General features: G+C 42.9%; 1 long non-coding RNA gene across 1 annotated transcript in view; it reads right to left on the bottom strand.

Annotated features, from left to right (window-relative positions):
• Positions 1 to 22,449, bottom strand: part of LOC129624088 (uncharacterized) — a 28,179-nt gene extending 5,730 nt beyond the window's left edge. Inside the window, exons 1-2 of the long non-coding RNA XR_008700740.1 lie at positions 22,348 to 22,449; positions 3,271 to 3,404 (exon numbers count right to left, since the gene is read on the bottom strand). This is a non-coding gene — a long non-coding RNA (uncharacterized LOC129624088). The remainder of the gene's footprint in view (positions 1 to 3,270; positions 3,405 to 22,347) is intronic.
• Between the last annotated feature and the right edge of the window lie 861 nt (positions 22,450 to 23,310).

The raw sequence follows: 23,310 nt of genomic DNA, 5'->3' as shown, positions 1-23,310 counted from the left end.
ACAAAGGTCTGTCTATGGATTTTCTTTTTTTTTTTTCATTATTATAATAATTTATTCTGACAAGAGTATATAATATACAGTAATTTTTGTTTGATAGAAGAATATTGTAAATAATTCAACAAAATAGACATAGAAATTATGTCTATTTTATCTTATACTTTTTAAAGTATTTTGTCTTAATTCTTTTTTTTTAAATTATAGATTTATTTTATTTATTTATTTATTTTTTACTTTATAAATTTTATTTTTAAACTTATGGATTTTCAAAGCTATGGTTTTTCCAGTAGTCAAATATGGATGTGAGAGTTGGACTATAAAGAAAGCTGAGGGGGGATGATTTGGGAGAATGGCATTAAAACATGTATAATATCATAAATAAAATAAAAAGTGAAAGTGAAAAAAAAAAAAGAAGGCTGAGCGCCAAAGAATTGATGCTTTTGAACTGTGGTATTGGAGAAGACTCTTGAGAGTCCCTTGGACTGCAAGGAGATCCAACCAGTCCATCCTAAAGGAAATCAGTCCTGAATATTCATTGGAAGGACTGGTGCTGAAGCTGAAACTTTAATACTTCGGCCACCTGATGCAAAGAACTGACTCACTGGAAAAGACCCTGATTCTGGGAAAGATTGAAGGTGGGAGGAGACGGGGATGACAGAGGATGAGATGGGTGGATGGCAACACTGACTCGATGGACGTGAGTTTGAGTAAATTCTGGGAGTTGGTGATGGTCAGGGAGGCCTGGCGTGCTGCAGTCCACGGGGTCGCAAAGAGTCAGACATGACTGAGCGACTGAACTGATATGTATATGTATAACAGATTCACTTTGCTGAACAGCAGAAGCTAATACAACATTGTAAATCAACTATACTCCAATAAAAATTAGTTTAAAAAGAGAATCATGGCTGGGAGCCCTTCTCCCCAAAACCCTCCTGCCATCTCCTAGACCTCTCTTCCATTTCCATGTGACCAAAGTGGAACAAATCCCCCCTTCTCTTCTTATTTTCAGGATTCTCTTCTGTTCTCCACATAGTGGTGGGATGGGGGAATAATGTCCTCTTATGAAAAATGGGTGTTCAGTGGAGCATAACAAAGTTGGCCAAGTGTGACAATGAAAGGAAAGGAGGCTCCCACTTTTGTCCCCTCCTGATTGGGTAAGACACCCTCACCACAAATTGCCTGGTTCACTTTCTTTTTTGTCTTTTCCAGAGATCTTGAACTCACACGTTTTGGGCAAACCCTAGATAGCCTTGGGAAGCATCTTGAGTGTTGGTGACATGGGAGAGGCAGGCTGTGAGCCCTCTGCCGGTGGTGTGACTGTGCCCAGGCCCCGCCAGCCAGTTTTTGTAAAGGCACTTTTACTCAAAACGTACTGCTGCTGCTAAGTCGCTTCAGTCGTGTCCGACTCTGTGCGACCCCATACACGGCAGCCCACCAGGCTTCCCCGTCCCTGGGATTCTCCAGGCAAGAACACTGGAGTGGGTTGCCATTTCCTTCTCCAATGCATGAAAGTGAAAAGTGAAAGTGAAGTCGCTCAGTCGTGTCCGACTCCTAGCGACCCCATGGACTGCAGCCCACCAGGCCCCTCTGTCCATGGGATTTTCCAGGCAAGAGTACTGGAGTGAGTTGCCATTGCCTTCTCCCAAAACGTACTACAAATGTTTAAAAAACAACGAGGGTTAGAAATAACAAAAGGCAGATGTTGGCTTGTTTTGTATGAAACAGAATTAGAAAAATAAGATGCTCATGGGCCCTGCAAGTGTAATTTAAGACAGAAATACCAAAGGTTGGCTTCCAGCCCTGTTGGTACCCGAGACACCCCCTGGACTTGGATCAGGAGCCATGCGATGCAAAACACTGCACCAGTCAACCCATCTGAGGGCATGGGAGGGAGCAAATTAATACTTCTCCAGATTTATTCCATGGTAGTCACATCTGCAGGAATTGTGTGACACAGGGATCATTTTGAAGATGAAATCAACTTAACAACTGTTTTTTTCTGTTGTCTAATGGACAAATTATACCTGCGGGGAAAGTTCCAGGCTTCCCCTTTCCCCTTAGCAGTCTCCTCCTGGGCAGGGTAATATAGCAGAAAATAACACTGGACGTGGGGTCAGAACCTGGCCCTGCTCCCTCCTTGCTAGCTGTTGATACTGGAGAAGCATCTTGGCAACATCTGTGGGGAATGGGGAAATTGGGAAACTGATCACTAAAGACTCATTTAATTTCCACCAACTCCATGCTTCTCACTTCTTCCCAGGTCACTTCATCTGCTTTTATTTATTTTGCTAAGGTTTTCTTTCTCCTCCATGAGAAGGATAGACAAAAGAAAATGGGAGAAAACCTTGTAACTGTTCAGTTTTGAATTGTCTCATGTCAAGCACTCAGATTTCTCAGGACGCTTTTGTAAAAAGCAATTTAGCAAACTTCCTTGGGATTCAACATGGTGTTTTCTACTTATTGAGATAAAGAAAAAAATTTTCTTGACCTGACCTCTTGCACATTGATAGATACATATAATTTAGTAGGACTACATTGGAAAATTGTATGAATTGGTATCAAATTACATCTTCTCTTGGTTATCTAGGATGTGGAGCTAATCTCGATACTAATTAATATTCTGGAATCTGTAGCATTATATTCAGTCCCTCTAAGCAACTGACACTTTCAGGCTCTGCCTCCCCCGGTCAACGATGGTTAGTCCTAGGAAAGAGCTACTTTTCGCCTTTAAAGTTGGAAACAAACTGCAGTTGGCAAGAACACCGGGGCAGGTGGGCACTAGTTCCCTTTACTTCATCTTCACCCCAAGGGAAAATGGGAAAATTCATGAGACAAGCTATGTTATTTATTTGCTTAAGAACTTCCCTTCTGCCATTCCCCCCATATGGTCTACGTTTTGCCTCTGAATTGGTGCTTTCACAGTACAAAACGGCCTTTGTTGAGAGGCAGTAACAGGTGTGTTGTGAGAGAGGGAGCGAGTGAGAGAATGGGAGAAAATGTGCATCTGTGTGTGAGAACACGGAGGGCTGAGTGTGAGTTTTGTGTGTGCAGGTGTCCATGCAGTCTAAGGCACGGAGACCCAGTGTGCTCAGGGAATTCCTTCGGAGAATAGAGTCACATAGTATTTAAGAGCTCTTGGCTGAGATATCTATGCACCATCTGTGAACACATCCCTTCCAGAGAGATGCTGCAAAACCACCTTGGATTCTTAAGATAGATGAAGCAAATGCATTTCAGCAAAAGTTCTGATGAAACTAGCTCAGTGATACTCACTCTGTCTTGCTCTTCTCTCTAAACAGCATCATAGACAACACGTGGGCTTCAGGCCAAACAGACTGGATTAGCGTTTCAGCCAGGTATTCCTCGGTGTGGGGATGTTGGGGGATTTACTAAACTTCCCCAAGTTCCTTTTTAAAAAACAAAAAACAAAAAACCATAAATATTGGATCACAATGCCCAAAGTCCTGGTGTAGCTGAGGGAATTCAGTGCCTGGGCATGGTGGTCACTCAGTAAATGTTGGTTCTTTTCCCATAAACACAATTCTCAACCCAGATTGAGCAGAGATGGGAAAAAATGCTTCCCATATGTTCAGGTAGGTCACTGACAAGGTCCAAATTGCCTTCTAATTTGCCAACCAAGGTTTTGGCCTCTTGTGCTTTGGCATGATAAAGATGCGTGAGATGTTGCAGTTGCACGCTTCTGCTTTAAGCTCATCTTCTCCGCAGAACACTGGAGTGACTATGCACTGCCTTTAAGACACAAAAGCTCGCCTCCTGCCCTGCGTTCAGCAGACCCTGGCCTCCAAGCCGTTTCCATGGGGATGGTGTTGGAGCTGTGGCCAGCCTCTCAGGTCTATCTGGACTGATTCCCATCATGTCCAGTGGCACATGGATGGACTGCTGCCCTGGAGATGCTCCATGGCGGTGGGACCTCACAAGACAGACACAGCTTTTGGGGAAATATAAAACCATGACCCTTTGTTTCATCAGCCCCATAGAGCAAGCAGCTCAGTTAGACTGGTTGAGAAGGAAGACTTGCTCCCTGCTTTTCACCAGACACCACAGTATTGCGGAAAGAGAATGGACTTAGGAGTCAGAGGAAAGTTCAAATCCCACAACTGCCACTGTGACACAAAAACAAAACAAAATAACACAAAACACCGATTTAACTCCCCAGTTTCTGTTTCCAGTTTTCTACATGGTGATCTCCAACACATCAAATCGCTATTCCTGAATCCATCTGGAAGTCACCTTAGGCCATGGCTGGCACAAAGTAAATCATCAATGACTATCAAATGTCCTTCACAAAGCTTTCATGCCCACATGACAGAGAATTGTTCTACACACATATTTGAACAATTTGTTACTTGGCCTTTTGGCAGTGATTAGCCAGCTCCAAAGGAGAAACCAGTCTGTGTTGACAATTAGGGGAGCAAAGATGTTGAGGTAGAAGCAAGTTTTCTCTCTGCTCCAAGAAATAATAATTATCAGCCATCATTTCCTACTTTTGAAGGCAGACCAGCATCCTGGACAGGCTTCTAAGATGTATCCATGTTGGATACTGCAAATCAATTCCTCTGCAGTTCACCCCCATCCGGGCATGACTTCCAGTAGTTTAGTGCTTGCAAGGCTAGCTACTCCTTTCTGCAGGGCCCTTACAGTTAGCACTTCACATGTAATGTAGACTGCAGGAATAGATGCACCACATCTTAGGTTTTATATCAAGTTTATGGTATCTTAGTCTTGACTTCCTGAAAACTGATTCCTGTGCAAAGAATGGGCTTCCCTGATGGCCCAGGTGGTAAAGAATCTGCCTGAAATGCGGGAGACCTGGGTTCAACCCCTGGGTTTGGGAAGATGCCCTGCAGGAGGGCATGGCAACCCACTCCAGTATTCTTGCCTGGAGAATCCATGGACAGAGGAGTCTGGCAGGCTACAGTCCATGAGGTTGCAAAGAGTCAGACATGACTGAGTGACTAAGCACACAGGCAAAGATCTGGATACAGAAGATTTATGAGGGACTGTCCTTGGGAACAACACCTAGAAGGAAAAGAGGGAAGCAGGAACAGACTGAGTTTAGAGAAACTGAACTGCGATGTAGTTGCAAAGCAGACTTCAATCAACTGCACGAGTGCTCCGCACTGGGAAGGCCATTCAGAGGTGTCCTCAGTTGAGGTGGAAGAGACTAGGATGCTGTATCCTGCATCTATCTTAAAACACATTCATTTATTTGGTTGCATCTGGTCTCAGCTGCGGCACTCGGGGTCTTCATTGCAGCACGTGGGACCTTTTGTTGCGGCACACGTGACTCTCCAGTTGTGGTGTAGGGCTCAGCTGCCCTACGGCATGTGGGATCTTAGTTCCCCCACCAGGGATCAAACCCAAGTACCCTGCATTGCAAGGCAGAGTCTTAACTGCTAGAGCTCCAGGGAAGTCTATATCCTGTATTTATTAGTCAATGGACATAGGCTGCCCTTTCCCCTCCTCTCAACCCAGGGACAAGGCGTACCTGGGGCAAGGTGGCTCCTAATGGTCAGGAGTGATTTTCAAAGATGGGCATAGTCATCAGCAGTCAACTCTCTGGACTGCTGGGAGAATGAGCGCCTAGGTCCTGAAGAGGAAATGCGGACAGCCCAGCCCAGACCCCTAATGTTCACTGCTGAGCGCCCACTGCTCTGCTCAGACCGACTTGCTTATACTACATCTACCTCATCTGCATACAGCTTCTCGGGGATTTTGGCTGGCATCATTTTCAGGGAAAACTTATGAAACAGCTTGATCTAATGAACTACAGTCTTCATGGATGCAGCTGGTTTTAAGGTCACAACAGATGCTCATGGTCTTCTTCTCTACTGCTCCTTCTAAATTCCCTTTTCTCCTAGCTATCATGTCCACTGCTCTAGAAGCTTCACTGGTGTGGTGACCAGATCCCACCGCCCCCCCACCCCGCCCCCGCGAAGGTCTGGGTCCCTGGTCAGCATATTCTTTTCAGGCTGTGACTACCGCACTTGTCATCAAAATTGCACAGGGTCAAACAAAACATGCCAACTCCAGTTAGTCATCAGGGTGCCAGAACTGCAGTGTGTTGCGTTTTTTGTGTGTAACAGCTGCCTATCTTTTCCCGGTGATCAAGGCCAATTGTTCCTACCTGCGTGATGACTCCTTTCCTTGAAATGCTGGTCTTTGGGCACAATGAGCCATAGCGCTTAAAGGTGAAGGGATAGAAAGCACAGATTCCCCCAAATGGGTCCCTGGGAGTGTGAAAATTTGGGCTACTCGTATCTCTACCACTTAGTTCCTAGGCACGTGCATTCTGCCTTCTGGGGGCACAGCCCTGTATATAGTTGGTTGGTTCTGAGTATATTCTGTCCTCATCTGAGACAGCATCTCACCTGTGGATGAAGTTTGGCCTTTCCCTCTTCTGTCAGCTGGCAGTAGGGGACTTCCATGTGGCCCTGTGTGTGGCCCAAGAGACGCCAGAGCAAGAGGGGTGGACGACACACGGACTGGGTCACTCACTTGTGCAACTAACTGTGCCGCCCCAGGTGCCCCGCTTCTATCCTACGCTAGATCACTGTCGGGCCACCAACCATATAACTGCTAGATGGACAGCTCTGCTCGGATGACCACTTCACTCCCATGGTGAGGGCCGACTCGTTTTTCAAATGAAATATAATTTTATGCTGCAGATATCAAGTGCCTTGCTAGGTGCCTGTGTTATGAGTCCCCGTAAGGACGAATTTGCCATCAACTCCACAGGACATCTGTTTTTCTACCACAGATGTCTCTATTGGGGTACCCTAGCGATTTCACTTTCACTTTTCACTTTCCTGCATTGGAGAAGGAAATGGCAACCCACTCCAGTATTCTTGCCTGGAGAATCCCAGGGACAGAGGAGCCTAGTGGGCTGCCGTCTATGGGGTCACACAGAGTCGGACACAACTGAAGCAACTTAGCAGCAGCAGCAGTATTGCCAAGGGGGTTGGGCTGCTTGTCCAGAAGCCTGGGCCTGCTGCACATCCCTTTACTGTTCTGCCCTTCCTGCTCCGTCTCTACCTGTCCCAGCAAGAAGGGCCTACTTGTCACCTGATGCACAGCCTGGAAAAATATTCCCAAGTGTGGAATTTGCTGTACTCAGAACCCGAAGAGGTCTATCATACTTGTATATCCTTCTTAGTGAGGGGAAGTACAAGATATAATACCCATCATCTACTTTGGAATCGATGCCCTGGCATGCCCAGACCCTAAAAACTATACTCATACGGGGCCTCTGAACTTCAAAGAGTTACCTCCTATCCCCTGAAGCTCATAGACTAACCAAAACTCCCAAGGCATTTCTGTTGGCATTTATCTCTGTCACTGGCCCCAAGATGTGATGTTATTTTTTAATTTACAAACTTGGCGGGAAGAGGGAGACAGTTGCAAAGGCTTCCATTTGTCATTCCCCACTCTGGTAGCTCTAAACTCCAGGCCAAGAAACCAGTGTGGAAGATTTGCCAACTGCTATGTATGTCCATGTCCACTAGTTCTCAAAATATTTGAGTAATTTCCTTTCCCTAGTGGATAGTCACCCAAACATGTGGCTATAGATCCCTTTGGGGAGGAGCTGGGAGACTCATTACCATATACAAGTACCATGGTGCTCTGGGATCCTTTGTACTAGTGACCCAGCTTCTCTCAGTCAGTGGATTCCAGATACGAGAATCAGGTCAGTCTGCTGCTGCTGCTAAGTCACTTCAGTCGTGCCCGACTCTGTGTGACCCCATAGACGGCAGCCCACTAGGCTCCCTGTCCCTGGGATTCTCCAGGCAAGAACACTGGAGTGGGTTGCCATTGCCTTCTCCACAGCTCAGTCTAGGAACTACCTATTGGGGGGTTGCTGCTCTTAGTCTCCTAACCACTCTTTTTTTTTTTTTTTTTAATTTCTTTGGATTGATAGATTGAGAAATACCCTCTTCAGCTGCCTATCTATCTCTCTTGTCCTAGGAATGCCATGTTCTATTCATCATTCCCATGGCTCTCTAGGAGTCAGGCTCTCTGGCTGCCACTCAGACCTTGTTTTTCATTGTGCAATAATTGTACCCAATTATTGTAATGAACAATAATAATTTTGATGGGAAGAAGAAGCTACATTGAGATACAAAAGCAACAGAGACCTCTGCTGATTCTATAAGATGCTCTGTAGCCAGGATGGCTCTTCAGAGTTGTCCCTAACTGAAGTGAGGAAGCTGGGCCTTTGCAGCCCTGCAGCAACCATTCAATGGCGTGGAAAGCATTCCTCCGGCTAGGCATGGTTTTTATGGCCAAGGGAAATTCTTAGTGGTGAGTTGCAGCCAACATTGCTGGCGTCTCCAGGACTATGCTTCAGGACCACACCTTAGAGCTTTAAGGTGTTTGAGTGGCACTATAGTACTCTCTACACTAGGGAGAGAGGTAGATGACAAAGCATCTGTTTTGCTGGTGTGGACCATGGTGACAGCTGTATGATTCTGGAGCCGGGAGTTAGAGTAGCAGCTGGCTGACTCTTCAGCTTTTGATCATGTCAGAGGTGGCAGCTCCCTTGACTTTCTAGTTGTGCAACGTTGTTTTGAGACATATCCTGGAAATTGTGACCAAAGTCTATTTCTTTAGCCCTCACACTGAGTATGTGAACTTTCAGCACCTCTAAATAAATTTCTTCCTGCTTAAACTAGTTAGAATAGATTGTATGTTCTCAACTAAGAACCCTGAACAAAGTTGGTATTTGATAGCCAGCATCCGTTCTGGTTAGATGGTGCCATGATGTATTGGTCATTGTATAAACTGAGAATTACATAAAACTTCACCAGGAGAGTCAGGTTTCTAGATTAAAGGCAAAGTAGCTAACATATGCTGTATGCTGAACTTCCCAAGACCTACAGCTCTCTGTGGCTGTTGACTGACATAAGGTCAGTGCTCGGTTGCAGACAGTGTGTGCTTATATTACTTTGCTAGTTAGGCCTGCAAGAAAGGGACATGAACAGATGACTCTGGGGAAAAGCCTCTCTGTTGAGGTTTTATGGAATTGTGGTATAATAAGTGATGACTCTCAGTAGCTACAGGTGCTCAGGGTCTCGGTGCTTCAGGAAACAAGGACAGTTGGCCAGTGTCATTCAGTATGCAGTCTGAACTTGAAAGTCTTGGCTATCTCATACCTTGGCATTTACTCTTTTCCAAAAGGCGTTTTTGTTGATTGGTATGCCTCCATCCCAACAGCAACTGGTATTATTGGAGAAAATTTCTCACCAAGCCTTTGTAAAGGCAGCTGGCTTCTCACACGCCTACTACACATAGGTTTACCCCTGGTTTCTCTATTGATCCCTGGTTCAGCCCGCTAGAGACGGGGTAGCGAGTCATTCATAGAAAAAACGGAGTGCTACTTCACTTTAAAATGTAGCAACCCTTTGGGGGGCTGGTAAGTGGGGTTTTGTTCAGCCCTAATGCAGCTATTCCAGTGCTGAATCCTCCCAGAATATGACTTATGAGACTTTGAGCTCCAAGTGTCACATCAAGGGGAGCTGCTGCTTTCCTTTCCTTCTCTAGACCCTTTGTATAAATTGTGCATATACAAATCCGTCCCTTTTCTGATAGCCTTAGATAAACTTAGTGTAAAGTACTTTGTGCTTCCACGATGGCTCAGCAGTAAAGAATCTGCCTGCAATGCAGGAGACTTGCAGGACACATGGGTTCGACCCCTGGGTTGGAAAGATCCCCCGTAGTAGGAAATAGCAACCCACTCCAGTATTCTTGCCTGGAACATCCCATAGATAGAGGAACCTGGTGGGCTACTGTCCATTGGGTGGCAAAGAGCTGGACGTGACTGAGCAACTAAAAACAACAAAAATGTGTTTATAGAGAGGCAGATTGATAAACATGCACACATTCGAAGGTATAGCCTGCAGAGTTCTGTATACATACCTACTGAAGCACAAGAGGATAAAACATATCCATTTTCTCAAATAATAAAGGCTCATATAACACTTGAAACAGTGTTTTCCAAATGTACCCAAGGGTAAGTTTGAAAAGTTACCTTGGTTTTTTGTTAGACTTTCAAGTGCTCAGATCCATTGAATCAGAGTTGCTAGGAGCAAGTCCTGAAAAGCTGTGCATTCAATAAGTGCCCAAGGTGATTCTTAGCAGAAAAGACTTAGGAAGCCAATCCCTTCACTGTCGCCGCTTCTCCGGCCGGTCCTATAAATGACCCGTGGATGTCGTCACCCGCCTCAGGGTCACAGACGGACCCCTTGCGTGGGTGAACCAACTGGATGTGCAGAAAGCAACTGTTAAACAGATCTTGATATTCAAAACAACCAAGGGAACTAATATCAATGTGGTCTTTCTTTTTTTAAAAAAAATAAAGTGATGAGATAACCCTAGGCAAACAGACCAAAGGCAAGTGTGCTGAAATCTGACCACTTTATGAAATAATATACTGAACAGAATTAATCTATTATGTTTTCCTTTCATCCAGGATTCTTAGAAATCTGTCTTTTTTTCCCCCAATAAGAAATAATCCTGTAGAACATGCACTAAATTCTGGGCTGTGTTCTTTGTTGTAAACTCAGAGAGAAGTGTAGCTGGGCAACAATGAAGACTATATTACACAATTACTTAAATATGAGTCTTCAGCAAAGATGAAATGACTTGAGGCTTTTCAATGAACACAGCTTTAAGCTCAGTAAATAGTGGCTTATATCAAATTTGTTTATTACCATGGGTAATTTGTTCTTAACATAGACATATTTTACACTTGAAGTAATGTTTCACTAGAACTCCATAAAGCAACTGTGTAATTGATAATAAATATGTCACTACTGGTAAGTAATTAATTCATATGAAGTTAGTTAAAACCATGCGAGCACTGCCTAGAGTACAGAAAAAGAATGCATAACTAAAGTAGTTATAGTCAAATAACAGATGGTATAAAGAAGTCAATAAAAACAAATAAAGATGTGGACAAAGTGTGTGCTTGTGTGTATGTGTGTGTGTGTAATCATGCTTATCAAGCACTTGTAACACACCTGATATCATGCCTGACCCTTCTCTCAGAACTTTTCAGGGAAGTATTGAATTCAGTTATTATAGATGAGGAAACTGGAGATCTGAAATTTTAAGTCGTTTGTCGTATGATATACAGTGAACTAGCAATGGAAACGAGGTACTGTTAATTAGCAATGAAAATGAGTGTAGAAAGCAATTGTAGGTGTACAGGCGTGCTTTTTCTACCTCTGTTTAGTGTAGTGTTACTCAAGCATGAGTTTCACGATTAGATATACCTTGTTTGGGGCTTCCCCAGTGGCTCAGCAGTAAAGAATATGTCTGCAATGCAGGACCCACAGGAGATGTGGGTTCAATCCCTGGGTCAGGAAGATCCCAGGGAGGAGGGCATGGCAACCCACTCAAGTATTCTTGCTTGGAGAATCCCATGGACAGAGGAGCCTGGCAGGTTACATTCCATAGGATCACAAAGAGTTGGACACGACTGAGCACACGCACATACATTCTTTGTGTCCTGGATGAGCAACTCTCTAGGTATATGATCTTGGTAAGATGACCTGGTATCTCTAGGTCTTAAAAACAATAGCATCTACTACATAGAACTATTGTGAGGATTAAATGGGAAAACACATGGGTAAAGATAGTATCATGCCTGGCACATATCAAGCTCTACGTAAAATTAGTTAATTATATGATATCGCCAGGAAAATCAGCACAGAGTAAATAATTACTCAACAGAGTAGGAACTGAACACTATTTTCATTTACAGTGAGACAGATATTTTCTCTCTATTATTCAGCTATTTATGGACTGAATTTAATAAAAACTAATTGAACACAGACTTCAGATTTCTGAGGCAGTCTTATTTTCATGAAATTTGACTTTTGAAAACTATGTTTCATTTAATTCAACTCAATAACCATTATTTAAGCACCTGTGTCAGTTCCTTTCTTCAGTGACCTCACAGTCCTAATGACTGGCTATAAGATGGTAGAAGGACAGAAGAGCAAGAAATGGGAGGCTTATTGAAGGAGAAAAAGTGGAACTTCAGACTGACAGAATATCTCAGAAGACCTAGTCCTACCTTTAAAACAGCAAACAGCTCCTAGTGAGCCTTACAAACTGATGGAAGAGGCAGATAACAGGCAGATTGTTGTATGAATCTGCCTGCCAATGCAGGAGACACAAGAGACACAAGTTGAATCCCTGGGTCGGGAAGAGCCCCTGGAGGAGGAAATGGCAGCCCACTCCAGTATTGTTGCCTGGAAAACCTCACGGACAGAGGAGTCTAGTGGCTACAGTCCATGGGGTCCCAAAGAGTCAGATATTACTGAGTGCACACACAGCAGCACTCAATCAGGTCAGGGATGTGATCTGTTTAACTTGCTGTATGATGAACATCTTACGTGTGCTATTTGATTATGACAGTATGCCTGCATAACAAGTATATGAAGAGGTAACATTTAAAACAAGATACAAAGGGTGAATAAAGGAGTAGGTCAAGGAATGGTGATAAATGCAAGAGCTGAATGTAAGAGAGAACACTGTGGTCTGGCACATCAGAAATGGCTCCATCAGGCTGGTTGGTATATGGGCTTGGGGGCCAGTAGGTAGGCCACACAGATTTGAAGGAATCAATTCACGAAGAATGCTGCATGCACTTAATGCTCTGTGTCTGTGGTTTGTTACGGCAGCTGCCCATCAGAATCATCTGGGAAGTTTTTCAAAATGACTGATGGAGTACTGCATCCCAAAACAACTATCAAGCCTGTTTAGGTCCCACCCTTTTATTGAGAAAATACAAAACTGAACAAAATGTATTTTAAAAATGTGTTTGAACATCTGAAACTACCAAGAGGGTAAGAATTTGGAGGGCCAAGATCCAGATGAGAAGGAAATCCAGGAGTCATGATCAGACATTTGGGGCAATTTTTTCCCTCAAGAGGATTAACTGACAGTTTCAAAATCAGTGCCTGAGAGATTGAAAAGTTAGGGGGTTTCCAGTAGTTTCACAGGGCTGGGGGTTGGGGGTGGTGAAAATTGGAGTTTGAAGCCCACCAAGATGGAGTATAGCTGGTATATACCCTTGGATTTCATTTGGGACCCTCAAAATTGACATACTAAGAATAAGGATGGCCTGGAAATAAATCAGACCTCATAAAAATTGAAGCTTCAATTTGATCATCTCATTCCTTAATTGGACAATGGTGAGCTTATCCTAGCCTGCTGCTGCTGCTGCTGCTAAGTCACTTCAGTCGCGTCTGACTCTGTGCAACCCCAGAGACAGCAGCCCACCAGGCTCCCCCGTCCCTGGGATTCTCCAGGCAAGAACATTGGAGTGGGTTGCCATTTCTTTCTCCAATGCATGAAAGTGAAAAGTAAAAGTGAAGTTACTCAATCGTGTCTGACTCTTCGTGACCCCATGGACTGCAGCCTACTAGGCTCCTCCGTCCACGGGATTTTCCAGGCAGGAGTACTGGAGTAGGGTGCCACTGCCTTCTCCGTATCCTAGCCTAGTTGTCTCTTAAAAACAAAAGGAAATTCTCTCTGGTCAAAATAACATTAGAATATAATCCAGGAACTTATATACGTCTACAGTGCCCCACACAAAATGTCCAACATGTGATCAAAAGTAACAAGGCTTCCAAAAAATGAAAATCTGGACTGAACATCATGAAAAAAATCAGCCACTATAAACAGATTCACAAAAAATAGCTATTATAAAGTCCATGTTTGGAATAGAGATAGACTTTTAATAACCACAGTTAATATTTTTGAGGAATTAAATAAGAGGGAGAATTTCAGCCAGAATGGAAGTTGTAACAAATATGAAAATGAAAAAAAATAAACAACAACTGCAATTAAGATATCAATTAATAGAATTAACAGAAGAGTCAAAACACAGATAATGAAAAATAGGAGAAAATATCTAGCTGGGCATGTAGAGAAACAGAAGTAGACAAAATAGATAAAAGAACCTAATACAAGGTTAACAAGTCTAAAATTCAAGTAACTTGAACCCCAGAAGTAGAAAAGACAAAGTCTTGGAAGAAGTGATATTTGAGGAGATAATGGTTGTGAATTTTTTTCTTAAATGATCAAAGACATCAAGCCACTGAACCATAAATGAAGTTCAGCTAACCCCAGAAAGGATAAACACACAAACAAATCATATATAAGCACATAATAATAAAACTTCCAAAAACCAAAGACAAAAGAAACAAACTCTTAAAGAGGTATGGAAAAAAATGACATATTGCCTTCAAAAGCTCAATAATAAGACTGCTGACTTCTCACAACGTAAAGATTATAAACCAAAACCCAGCAGAACATCTTCAAAGTTCTTAAAAGAGCAGTTTATAAATTATATATTTTGTGAAAATATTCTTCAAAAATTAAAGGATTATATTGAGTTGGCCAAAAAGTTAGTTCAGATATCTCCATGACATCACATGGAAAAACTCAAGCAAACTCTTTTGGTCAACCCAATACTTGTAAGAACCTTGTAATACATTATGTCAGATCAATGCTCCAGCGACAATGAGATGCCACTATGAACATACTGCTGCTGCTGCTGCTAAGTCGCTTCAGTCGTGTCCGACTCTGTGCGACCCCATAGACGGCAGCCCACCAGGCTCCCCCGCCCCTGGGATTCTTCAGGCAAGAACACAGGACTGGGTTGCCATTTCCTTCTCCAATGCATGAAAGTGAAAAGTGAAAGTGAAGTCACTCAGTCATGTCCGACTCTAAGCGACCCCACGGACTGCAGCCTACCAGGCTCCTCTGTCCATGGGATTTTCCAGGCAAGAGTACTGGAGTGGGTTGCCACTGCCTTCTCCGATGAACACACTAGAACATCTAAAATTTAAAAGCTGACCAAAATGAATGTTAGCAAGGATGAAGAGTAACTAGAACTCTTATATATTACTTGTCAGGATGCAAAAAAATTGCCACTTTAAAACAATTTGACAATTTCTTATAAAGTATAACATACTTCTTGTGTGAACCAATAATCTCACTCCTAGGTTTGTACCCAAGACAAACAAAAACTAATATTCACACAAAAATCTGTATGTTAATATTTATAATGACTTTATGCATAATCACCCCAAACAGAAAAAAGCTCAAATGTCAATCAACAGGTGAATGGATAAACAAAGGGTGGCGTATCCATTCATACAAGAGAATATTACTTAGTAATGAAAGGAACTACTGATACGACACAGACTGATCTCAGATGCATTATGTTCAGTGAAAGAGACTAAACTCAAAAGACTACAATCTACATTCAGAAACAGACAATACTATAGGAGCAGAAAACTTATCAGTCACTGCCAGGGTCTGGCAGTGGCATAAAAGGGTGCGAACATAGCAGGCAGGTAATGGTCAAGCTGTCCAAATAAAAACTCTGATTTGTAGCATTTGCCAATTACTCTAGTGGAAATATTCCCACTATTGCCAACTTTAACCTCCCAAAGTGATGACAAAGTGATGAACGTGGAGTTAGGAAGAGATGCAAAAGAACACAGTATTATACGGTATTTCCACCACACAGATAAAACAGATATAAACAACTTCACAGTCACAGATAATAGTACAATGTCAAATAACTAGGAATCAACAAGTTTTTAGGCTTCCCTGGTAGCTTTCACAGTAAAGAATCTACCTGCAATGCAGGAAACCAGGGTTTGACCTCCGGGTTGGGAAGATCCCCTGGAGAAGGGAATGGCAACCCACTCCAGTATTCTTGCCTGGAGAATTCCATGGACAGAGGAGCCTGGCCGGCTACAGTCTATGGCGTCACAGAGTCGGACACGACTGAGCGACTACACACACACACGAGCTTTTAGTACTTACTACCTTCTAAAAAGTATAATTATATCAATTATAAGTATATGTAATTTAATTTTAAATAATAGCTGTTTTAAACTACTGGCTTCGAAAATTCCTTAAAGTTTAACAATATTCTGGCTTCAACACATCACGAGGCACAAGGGAAGTGTCTGAGGTGACAGAAGTATTCTGTACCTTGATTTTGGTGGTGGTGTACAACTGTAGGCATCTGTCAAAACCTACAGACCTATATACTTAAAAGCTTTCATTTTATTGTGTATAAATTATAGCTCAAAAAACCTAGTCACAAAATCTGCATATCTCCTTTGACTTATCAACATCAGTTCTGGATATCTATCCCTAGTTATATTCCAACATGTCTACCACTGATTTTAATAACAAAAATTGGAATTAACCTGAAATTTACAGTTGGATAATGAATAACAGTGTCATATATCCAACCAGATATTTCATATTTCAAGACATATTACATGAGAATTTCCTTAGCAGCTAGAAAATGTGAGGCATAAAAAAGTAGTTGCTTCTGGAAAGTGGCTGAGGGATAGAAGTTAACTGAGACTTACCTATGTGCACACCTTGTAAAATTTTCTGTGTGCATATATTCCTTTTTCAAAAGATAAAGGGACCTTAAGTTGGTTTAATCAAAATGAAATTCAGATATTTTCAAACAAACAAACTAGATAATTTACAACCGACACAGCTTTGCTAATACTTAAATGCCTTCAGATACAGCCTCAAGCTTTGCTCCCCACTGTGTGGATGGAGAAGTGGAGGCCCAGAGACTGAAAATTTTTCTCAAAGGCACACAACAGTAGAAAATGCACACTTTAGCTTTGCTACACTACTTTTTTGGCAAGTTCAGGGAGGGCCTGGGATTCCTCTGCAGAGGAGGGGGTATACCTGAAGTCGAGGTAAGCTAGCACTTCCCTGAGAGGGAGCATGTAAACAAGGAAGACAAAGAGTCAAGGATAGAACCCTGGAGATGTTGATACTTAGGAGGAGAAAGAGGAGGCTGACAAGCACACAGAGGAGAAATGATCAGAAAGAGACCATATAACTTAATGTGATCTATTGCGAAAAATTGGGCTTTTGCTTAAAAATGTGGGCTATTGCTTAAAATTGTTTCAAAGAGGGCGGCAGAGGATAAGATGGTTAGATGGCATCACCAACTCAATGGACATAAACTTGAGCAAACTCTGAGAGGTAGTGGAGGACAGGGAAGCCTGGTGTGCTGCAGTCCGTGGGGTCACAAAGAGTCAGATGCGACTTAGCAATTGAACAACAGTTGCTTAAAATGTTGGAAGAAAACACATTTGTGGGGGAAAAGTCACTTTATTCTCTGTTCTTTGAACTATATTCTTCAGACCTTGCCCTGATTTTTAAAGAGAAAATATGTCCACAATGCCAGTGGGCACATGCATGTTGGAGTGTGTTGACCAAATACTATGGCTAGGATTCTGGCTTGTTGATGCCCTTCTACTCAACAGTTAGAACTGTCCTGTCCTCTTCATGTCTTTCAGCCAGCAGAACAATTCCCCGTTGTGTGGGGACTTAATTTCCTTGGACACTTTGGACTGGAGTTGTGAAGAAATGGGTTTAAACCATTGCTTCTTCTTTTCTCTGTTCAGTGGTGGGAAAGAAAGAAAAGTGATAGTACCTCCCTGACCCCCAAATAAAAGGAAACCAGTAATATGGTGCGCGGAAGGAAGCCAGAGCACAGAAATCAGGAACAGAAGGGCCTAACGCGGTATGGTTACACGTGTTCTTTCAGAAGGACAAATCAGAACCGTTCAAGAGAAGGACGCAGCGACACACAAACTCCCAAACCTCTGGACTTGCCAGCTGGAGAAGCAGATTGCACTGGGAGAACTTAAGAGTCACTGGAGAGTGTTTAGTTCTCCAAGTGAGTAGCAGAACTGTGCTAATGAGGTCTTTAACACCTGTACTCCAACCAGCCGCCGAGTCTAAGCAGAACCAGGTGGGAAAGCCAACAGCTTAGAGGTGGCCAAGGGGAACTCAGAAGCCGAAAAAAAACCCACTCTTCCTGGCTGGTAGGATGCCGATGACATTTGTTGTCCTTTTTTATGCTTTGTTTTTTTCTCTTTTCCACATATCCATCAAATGAGGAAAAGAATGTTACTTTGTAAAACAAAACATGGCTTTCAATTTATCTTTCCCAGTTATGCATTCTCTGGTCGCTTGATTTTGTCTCGAGCATGTAGCGGTTCAGGCACTATAGATGCAGCTCTGATTCTGCCACTTGTCACCTCCAGGAAGTCTTCATACAGACAGCGGCAGGTGGCTAGTGCAGAGGAGATGGGATGGGGAAGGAGAAAATATCCTTCTAGGATGTCCCTCTTTGGCATGCTTTGTCGTTGTTTTCTGTATGTTTTCTGGGCTCTGTGAGCTTGAAGAAGACTTCTTTTAAGTACTCTACATCCTTCCCTCTCCTCCCCTGCAAACACTCCCTGTCTATTCTTGCCTCTCTTCCCCACTCAGGTTTTGACAACACAAACCATGCTAATTGGGAAAATGAGACACAAAATATAAACTTCTTAATCTGGGTAAGTAGCTGAAAACTAGAAAAGACAAGACTTCAGATAAACTGGTTAGGAAAATCAAACTTAGAACCAAAGCAAATGTGAGGCTTACCATCTTGAATCTAAACCTTGCATTCTGTACTGTGTGGGTCCTACAGAGAGAGGCAGGGAGGAACCATGCCAGTCCCTGCGGAGCAGCCTTGGGGGCTAATGACCCACCTGGGCACAGGTAGAACGGCAGGAGGGTGGACATTGCAGGCCATGCCCTCTGCAAATGTGGTCTGATCAGTTTCAAACTCTGACCAATCAGATCAGTGACTCCTATAATGGCCAGTGTCAAGAGGTCACCAAGTGGGTATAGCCTGAGTGCCTTTTCATGGGCTTTGGCTGTTGGGCAGGGGGTGAAGAATGAGGAAAGTGATTTTCTTGCCTTCTTTTCTCCTTTCCCAATAAAGACTGGAATCCATTTAGAGTCCCCTATCACTGGATTCTTTAGCCCAGTTGGTTAAAATTTTTTCTCAAATCAAATCATTTTAATTAAAAAAATACAGATGATGCAGATCTTTATGAAACTTCTGCACTCCTTTCAGCTCGAAATCTATTGAAACCTGCTGTACACTGTGTTCTATCTGCCACTTTTCAACAAAATAGGAAAGGTATCTCATGGTATGATTACATTTGGTAAGAGCTGTGCATGGTGAGGAAGACAAAGTGAAGTGAAGTCGCTCAGTCGTGTCTGACTTTTTGCAACCCCATGGACTGTATCCTACCAGGCTCCTCGGTCCATGGGATTTTCCAGGCAAGAGTGCTGGAGTGGACTGCCATTTCCTTCTCCAGGGCATCTTCCCGACCCAGGAATCAAACCCGGGTCTCCCGCATTGCAGGCAGACGCTTTACCGTCTGAGCCACCAGGGAAGCCTGGTGTAACTTGAGTACAACAGGTTACAATTCTTTGGGTTATTGAAGTTTAATCAAGACTCCCAGATGTTACGGTAAATTAATAACATGATTAAATTTCTCTTGGCAATTAATGTCAGCTTTTAAATCAGTGTTTGTTACATTTCATGTCACATTTACATTAAGTAATGAAATATTTGTTTCTTGCACAATGTTCTTATGAATGCTCACAAGCACCGTCATTAATTATAAAGCACTGCTCTGGAAAAGACTTCTTGCTGTGAGAATACGGAGATACATGTGTTCACGGTGCAAGTCTGCAATGCCTGTCTGGCCCAGTGTTCACACACTAGAAAAGCAGGTGCGGGGGGTGCAGCGTTGCATGCGCTCTAATTGAGCAGAGGTGGTTTTCACCCTCAAACGAATTGGACGGATGAACTCACAGGAAACACTGATTAGTTAGAACTGGGGGAATTTTTTTCCTAGTTATTCCTGGGATTTGTTCCATGAAAGTATTTTTTGGAATTGGCAGAAAAACCAATTCGTACAAAAATAAATGTCCTTTCTTTAACTGAAAGAACTAGGAAACTTCTTAATGCCTAATGTTAAAAAAGCATAAGAAAGCAAGAAGGTGTTCTGTTTCTTCCACACTGAACTAAGTAATTTCAGCTGTGGTTTGACATGGGCCACCAAGGCCATTATGATATTGAGATAATTGAAATAACAGAAAACCTTCTGCTGAGGACAAAGTGAACCTGTGGTGTTTAGATGATCTTTGTGATGGATATACTGCTCGAGACTTTAAAAATCTACTATCTTGCCCCCAATACATGATCTTTTCCCTAATTCTGAAGAAAGTGACACATAAAAGCAGAGTGTCCCTCAGTGAATGAGCGACAGAACTCAGTCTAGTACGGGGCTCTTCACTCTTGCACAAAGGCTCCGCTGCACTAAGCCAGTGGTTTACAAAATCTTTGGGGCCACAGAAATCTGTCTTCAATGACATCTCATCAGGAAGCCTAATATTTAAAACAGAGTGCAGCTGGTGGATAATTTCAAGCCAGTTTCAGTGCCTCCATCATTTTTCAAAGTTCTTGCCAGGTTGCAAGAATTTCTAAGAAAACTGATATTTCCCTACTTCATCTCCAAGAAATGGAATTCAAAGGACTTCTGAAAGCATCTTCATCTAAAGGTTTCATCACTACTGATGGACAGAACCATCGCCAGGCAGGTAAACACCACATACACTTCAGCAGAACCTGAACAAGGGAAGCTAGTACTGATATACACAACACACTGATGCTAGTGAATGGTAACAACTTCCATGCAGCTTGTATTACCTTCTACCTGGACACGTCCATCCATTTCTCTAAGTACTGGCCTTGCATCCTGGACCACGCAGGAAAATATCAAAAGGGAAGCCTAGCGGAATCCCTCAAGATTCCCATCTCCTGATAGTTAACACATCCTTTCTCAGACTCAAGAAAAGAAGAAATCCAGTATATATGAGCAGCTACCAAGGGCAAGGCATTTTTACCCAGATGATTTTCGTATCTCACTTGACCTTGTGAGACATGTAATTTTGTTCTCATTTTACAAAGGAGGAAATCAAGACTCAGAGCACCTTCACAAACTGCTCAGACAACTCTGTTGAAAGTTGGGATTTAGATCTGGGTGAATCAAATTCCAAAGCCCATGTTCCTCCCACCACCCCATCTCTGAGTCTCTCATTGCTGATGTCTCTGATCAAGTCCAGAAACAATATGCCGCTGGGCACGGGTTTTGTATTACTAGGTACCCTTTTTATTATAAAAGCCAGATCTCCTCAGTTAGCAGACTGCATGCATTTTGAGAATATAGCATAGAGAAGAGATTCCTCGGTCTAATTCCCTCCTTCCAAAATGATAACACTGCAAACCATTGCAACTTATATTTATGGGACATGTTATGCTGCTGCTGCTGCTGCTAAGTCACTTCAGTCGTGTCCCACTCTGTGCGACCCCATAGACAGCAGCCCACCAGGCTCCCCCGCCCTTGGGATTCTCCAGGCAAGAACACTGGAGTGGGTTGCCATGTCCTTCTCCACTGCATGAAAGTGAAAAGTGAAAGTGAAGTCACTCGGTCGTGTCCGACTCTTCGAGACCCCATGGACTGCAGCCTACCAGGCTCCTCTGTCCATGGGATTTTCTAGGCAAGAGTACTGGAGTGGGGTGCCATCACCTTCTCCCGGGACATGTTATAGTATTTATCAGCTTGAGACACACTGAAGGGCAGCACTAACAATCAAAGCTTTCTAAAACATCTCTTTCCATTCTGTTACAGGATGGTCTGTATTCATAAGATCTATGGGTCTGTTAGCTCGAATTTTGTTTGCTTAGAAGAAACAGTTACTCAAGTTGATAACACAACTGCCATTCATGTACAGAGTGATTCTTTCACAGAAGAGGAGTACACATTTCTTAATACACTCATTGGCTTTGCTATTCTTGAGTTTTCATGCCTATGGATGATTCTTTGCAAACATACCAGAGCTGTAATTTCTGAATGCACCAATGATGAATATCCCCTTACTGAATAACTCTTCCTGGAAGAGTTCCTAGAGCTATATATCATTCAGTATTACAATATGAAGTGCAGTTGCCCATACAAAAAGAGATACAATCATCTTTTTTCATTACCTGTAATTCTTTTGATCCATTTTCTCCTCTGCTCCCTCCTCTGTAAGTAATCTTAAGACACAGGAAATCTAGGCTATTTTTTAGAGAATAATCACTTTTCCCCTCCAAGTTTTAACTTGCACTTGGCATTAAGTGAAAATAGAGGATTGGTATCAAATAATAAGCCTGGCGAATGTCTATACACACACACACAGAGAAGTTTGAATTTTAAAACAGATAATGTCCTCTTTATCTGAAAGCCGAGTTTCTTTAGTTGGAAGAAAAAAATCTGAATTTGCTCCACTCAACATTTTCTCCTCCTGTCTTAGCTCCAGCTACTGTAACAAATTACCCCATGCTTTAAACAATAAATATTTATTTCTTACCATTCTGGAGGCTGGGAAGTCTGAGATCAAGGTGCTAGCAGATTCCGTGTCTGGTGAGAGCGCTCTTCTTGGTTTGTGCATATCTTTCTCCTTGCTGTATCTGCTGGAGAGAAGGGGAGGACTCTGGTCTCTTCTTCTTTAAGGACATTAATCCCATCATGGGGGCTCGACCTTTATGACCTCATCTTACCCGAATTACTCCCAAAGGCCCTACCTCCAAGGCTCATCATACTGTGGGGGGAGTGTGTGTGTGTGTGTGTGTGTGTGTGTGTGTTAAAGCTTCAACATATGAACTGGGGGCAACAAACATTCAATCCATAGCATCTTCCTTCTCCCTCTCCACTTTTCACTTCATGCCCACACCGGACTCTGCAAAGCCAAATATTAGAAGCCCCCATCTGCCCCGCTGATGCTTCTTTCTTGAGGACACTCCCTGTATAACAAGGTAATTTCCCCTTTTCCGTTTGTTCTAAACACATAGCTTTGATGAACCAAACCAGCCACCCCTACACCCCACACCAAGCTCCAGAACAGTTCCCCTTCAAGACAATTGAATTCTGTAGGTCCCCCAGTGGCCAGGGGAGGGGAGAGAAGAAAATTTGTAATAACAACAGATTTTTCATTTTTGAAAGGCCCCTTTTTGTTGTTAAAATATTTTATATTCCCTGTAAGGAAAAAAATAGTTCAGTGAACATTCTCACTAAATTGGAAAATAATTTTCAAAATTACAAATGAATTTGTGTTCATTTAACTTCAATTCAGTTCAGTTCAGTCGCTCAGTCGTGTCCAACTCTTTGTGACCCCATGAATCCCAGCACGCCAGGCCTCCCTGTCCATCACCAACTCCCGGAGTTCACTCAAACTCACGTCCATCGAGTCAGTGATGCCATCCAGCCATCTCATCCTCTGTCATCCCCTTCTCCTCCTGCCTCCAATCCCTCCCAGCATCAGAGTCTTTTCCAA

This window comes from Bubalus kerabau, chromosome 12, assembly GCF_029407905.1.
Source record: "Bubalus kerabau isolate K-KA32 ecotype Philippines breed swamp buffalo chromosome 12, PCC_UOA_SB_1v2, whole genome shotgun sequence".
Classification (NCBI taxonomy): Eukaryota; Metazoa; Chordata; class Mammalia; order Artiodactyla; family Bovidae; genus Bubalus; species Bubalus kerabau.
Note: the sequence above shows the minus strand (reverse complement) of the source record. Positions and strands in the feature narration are given on the sequence as shown.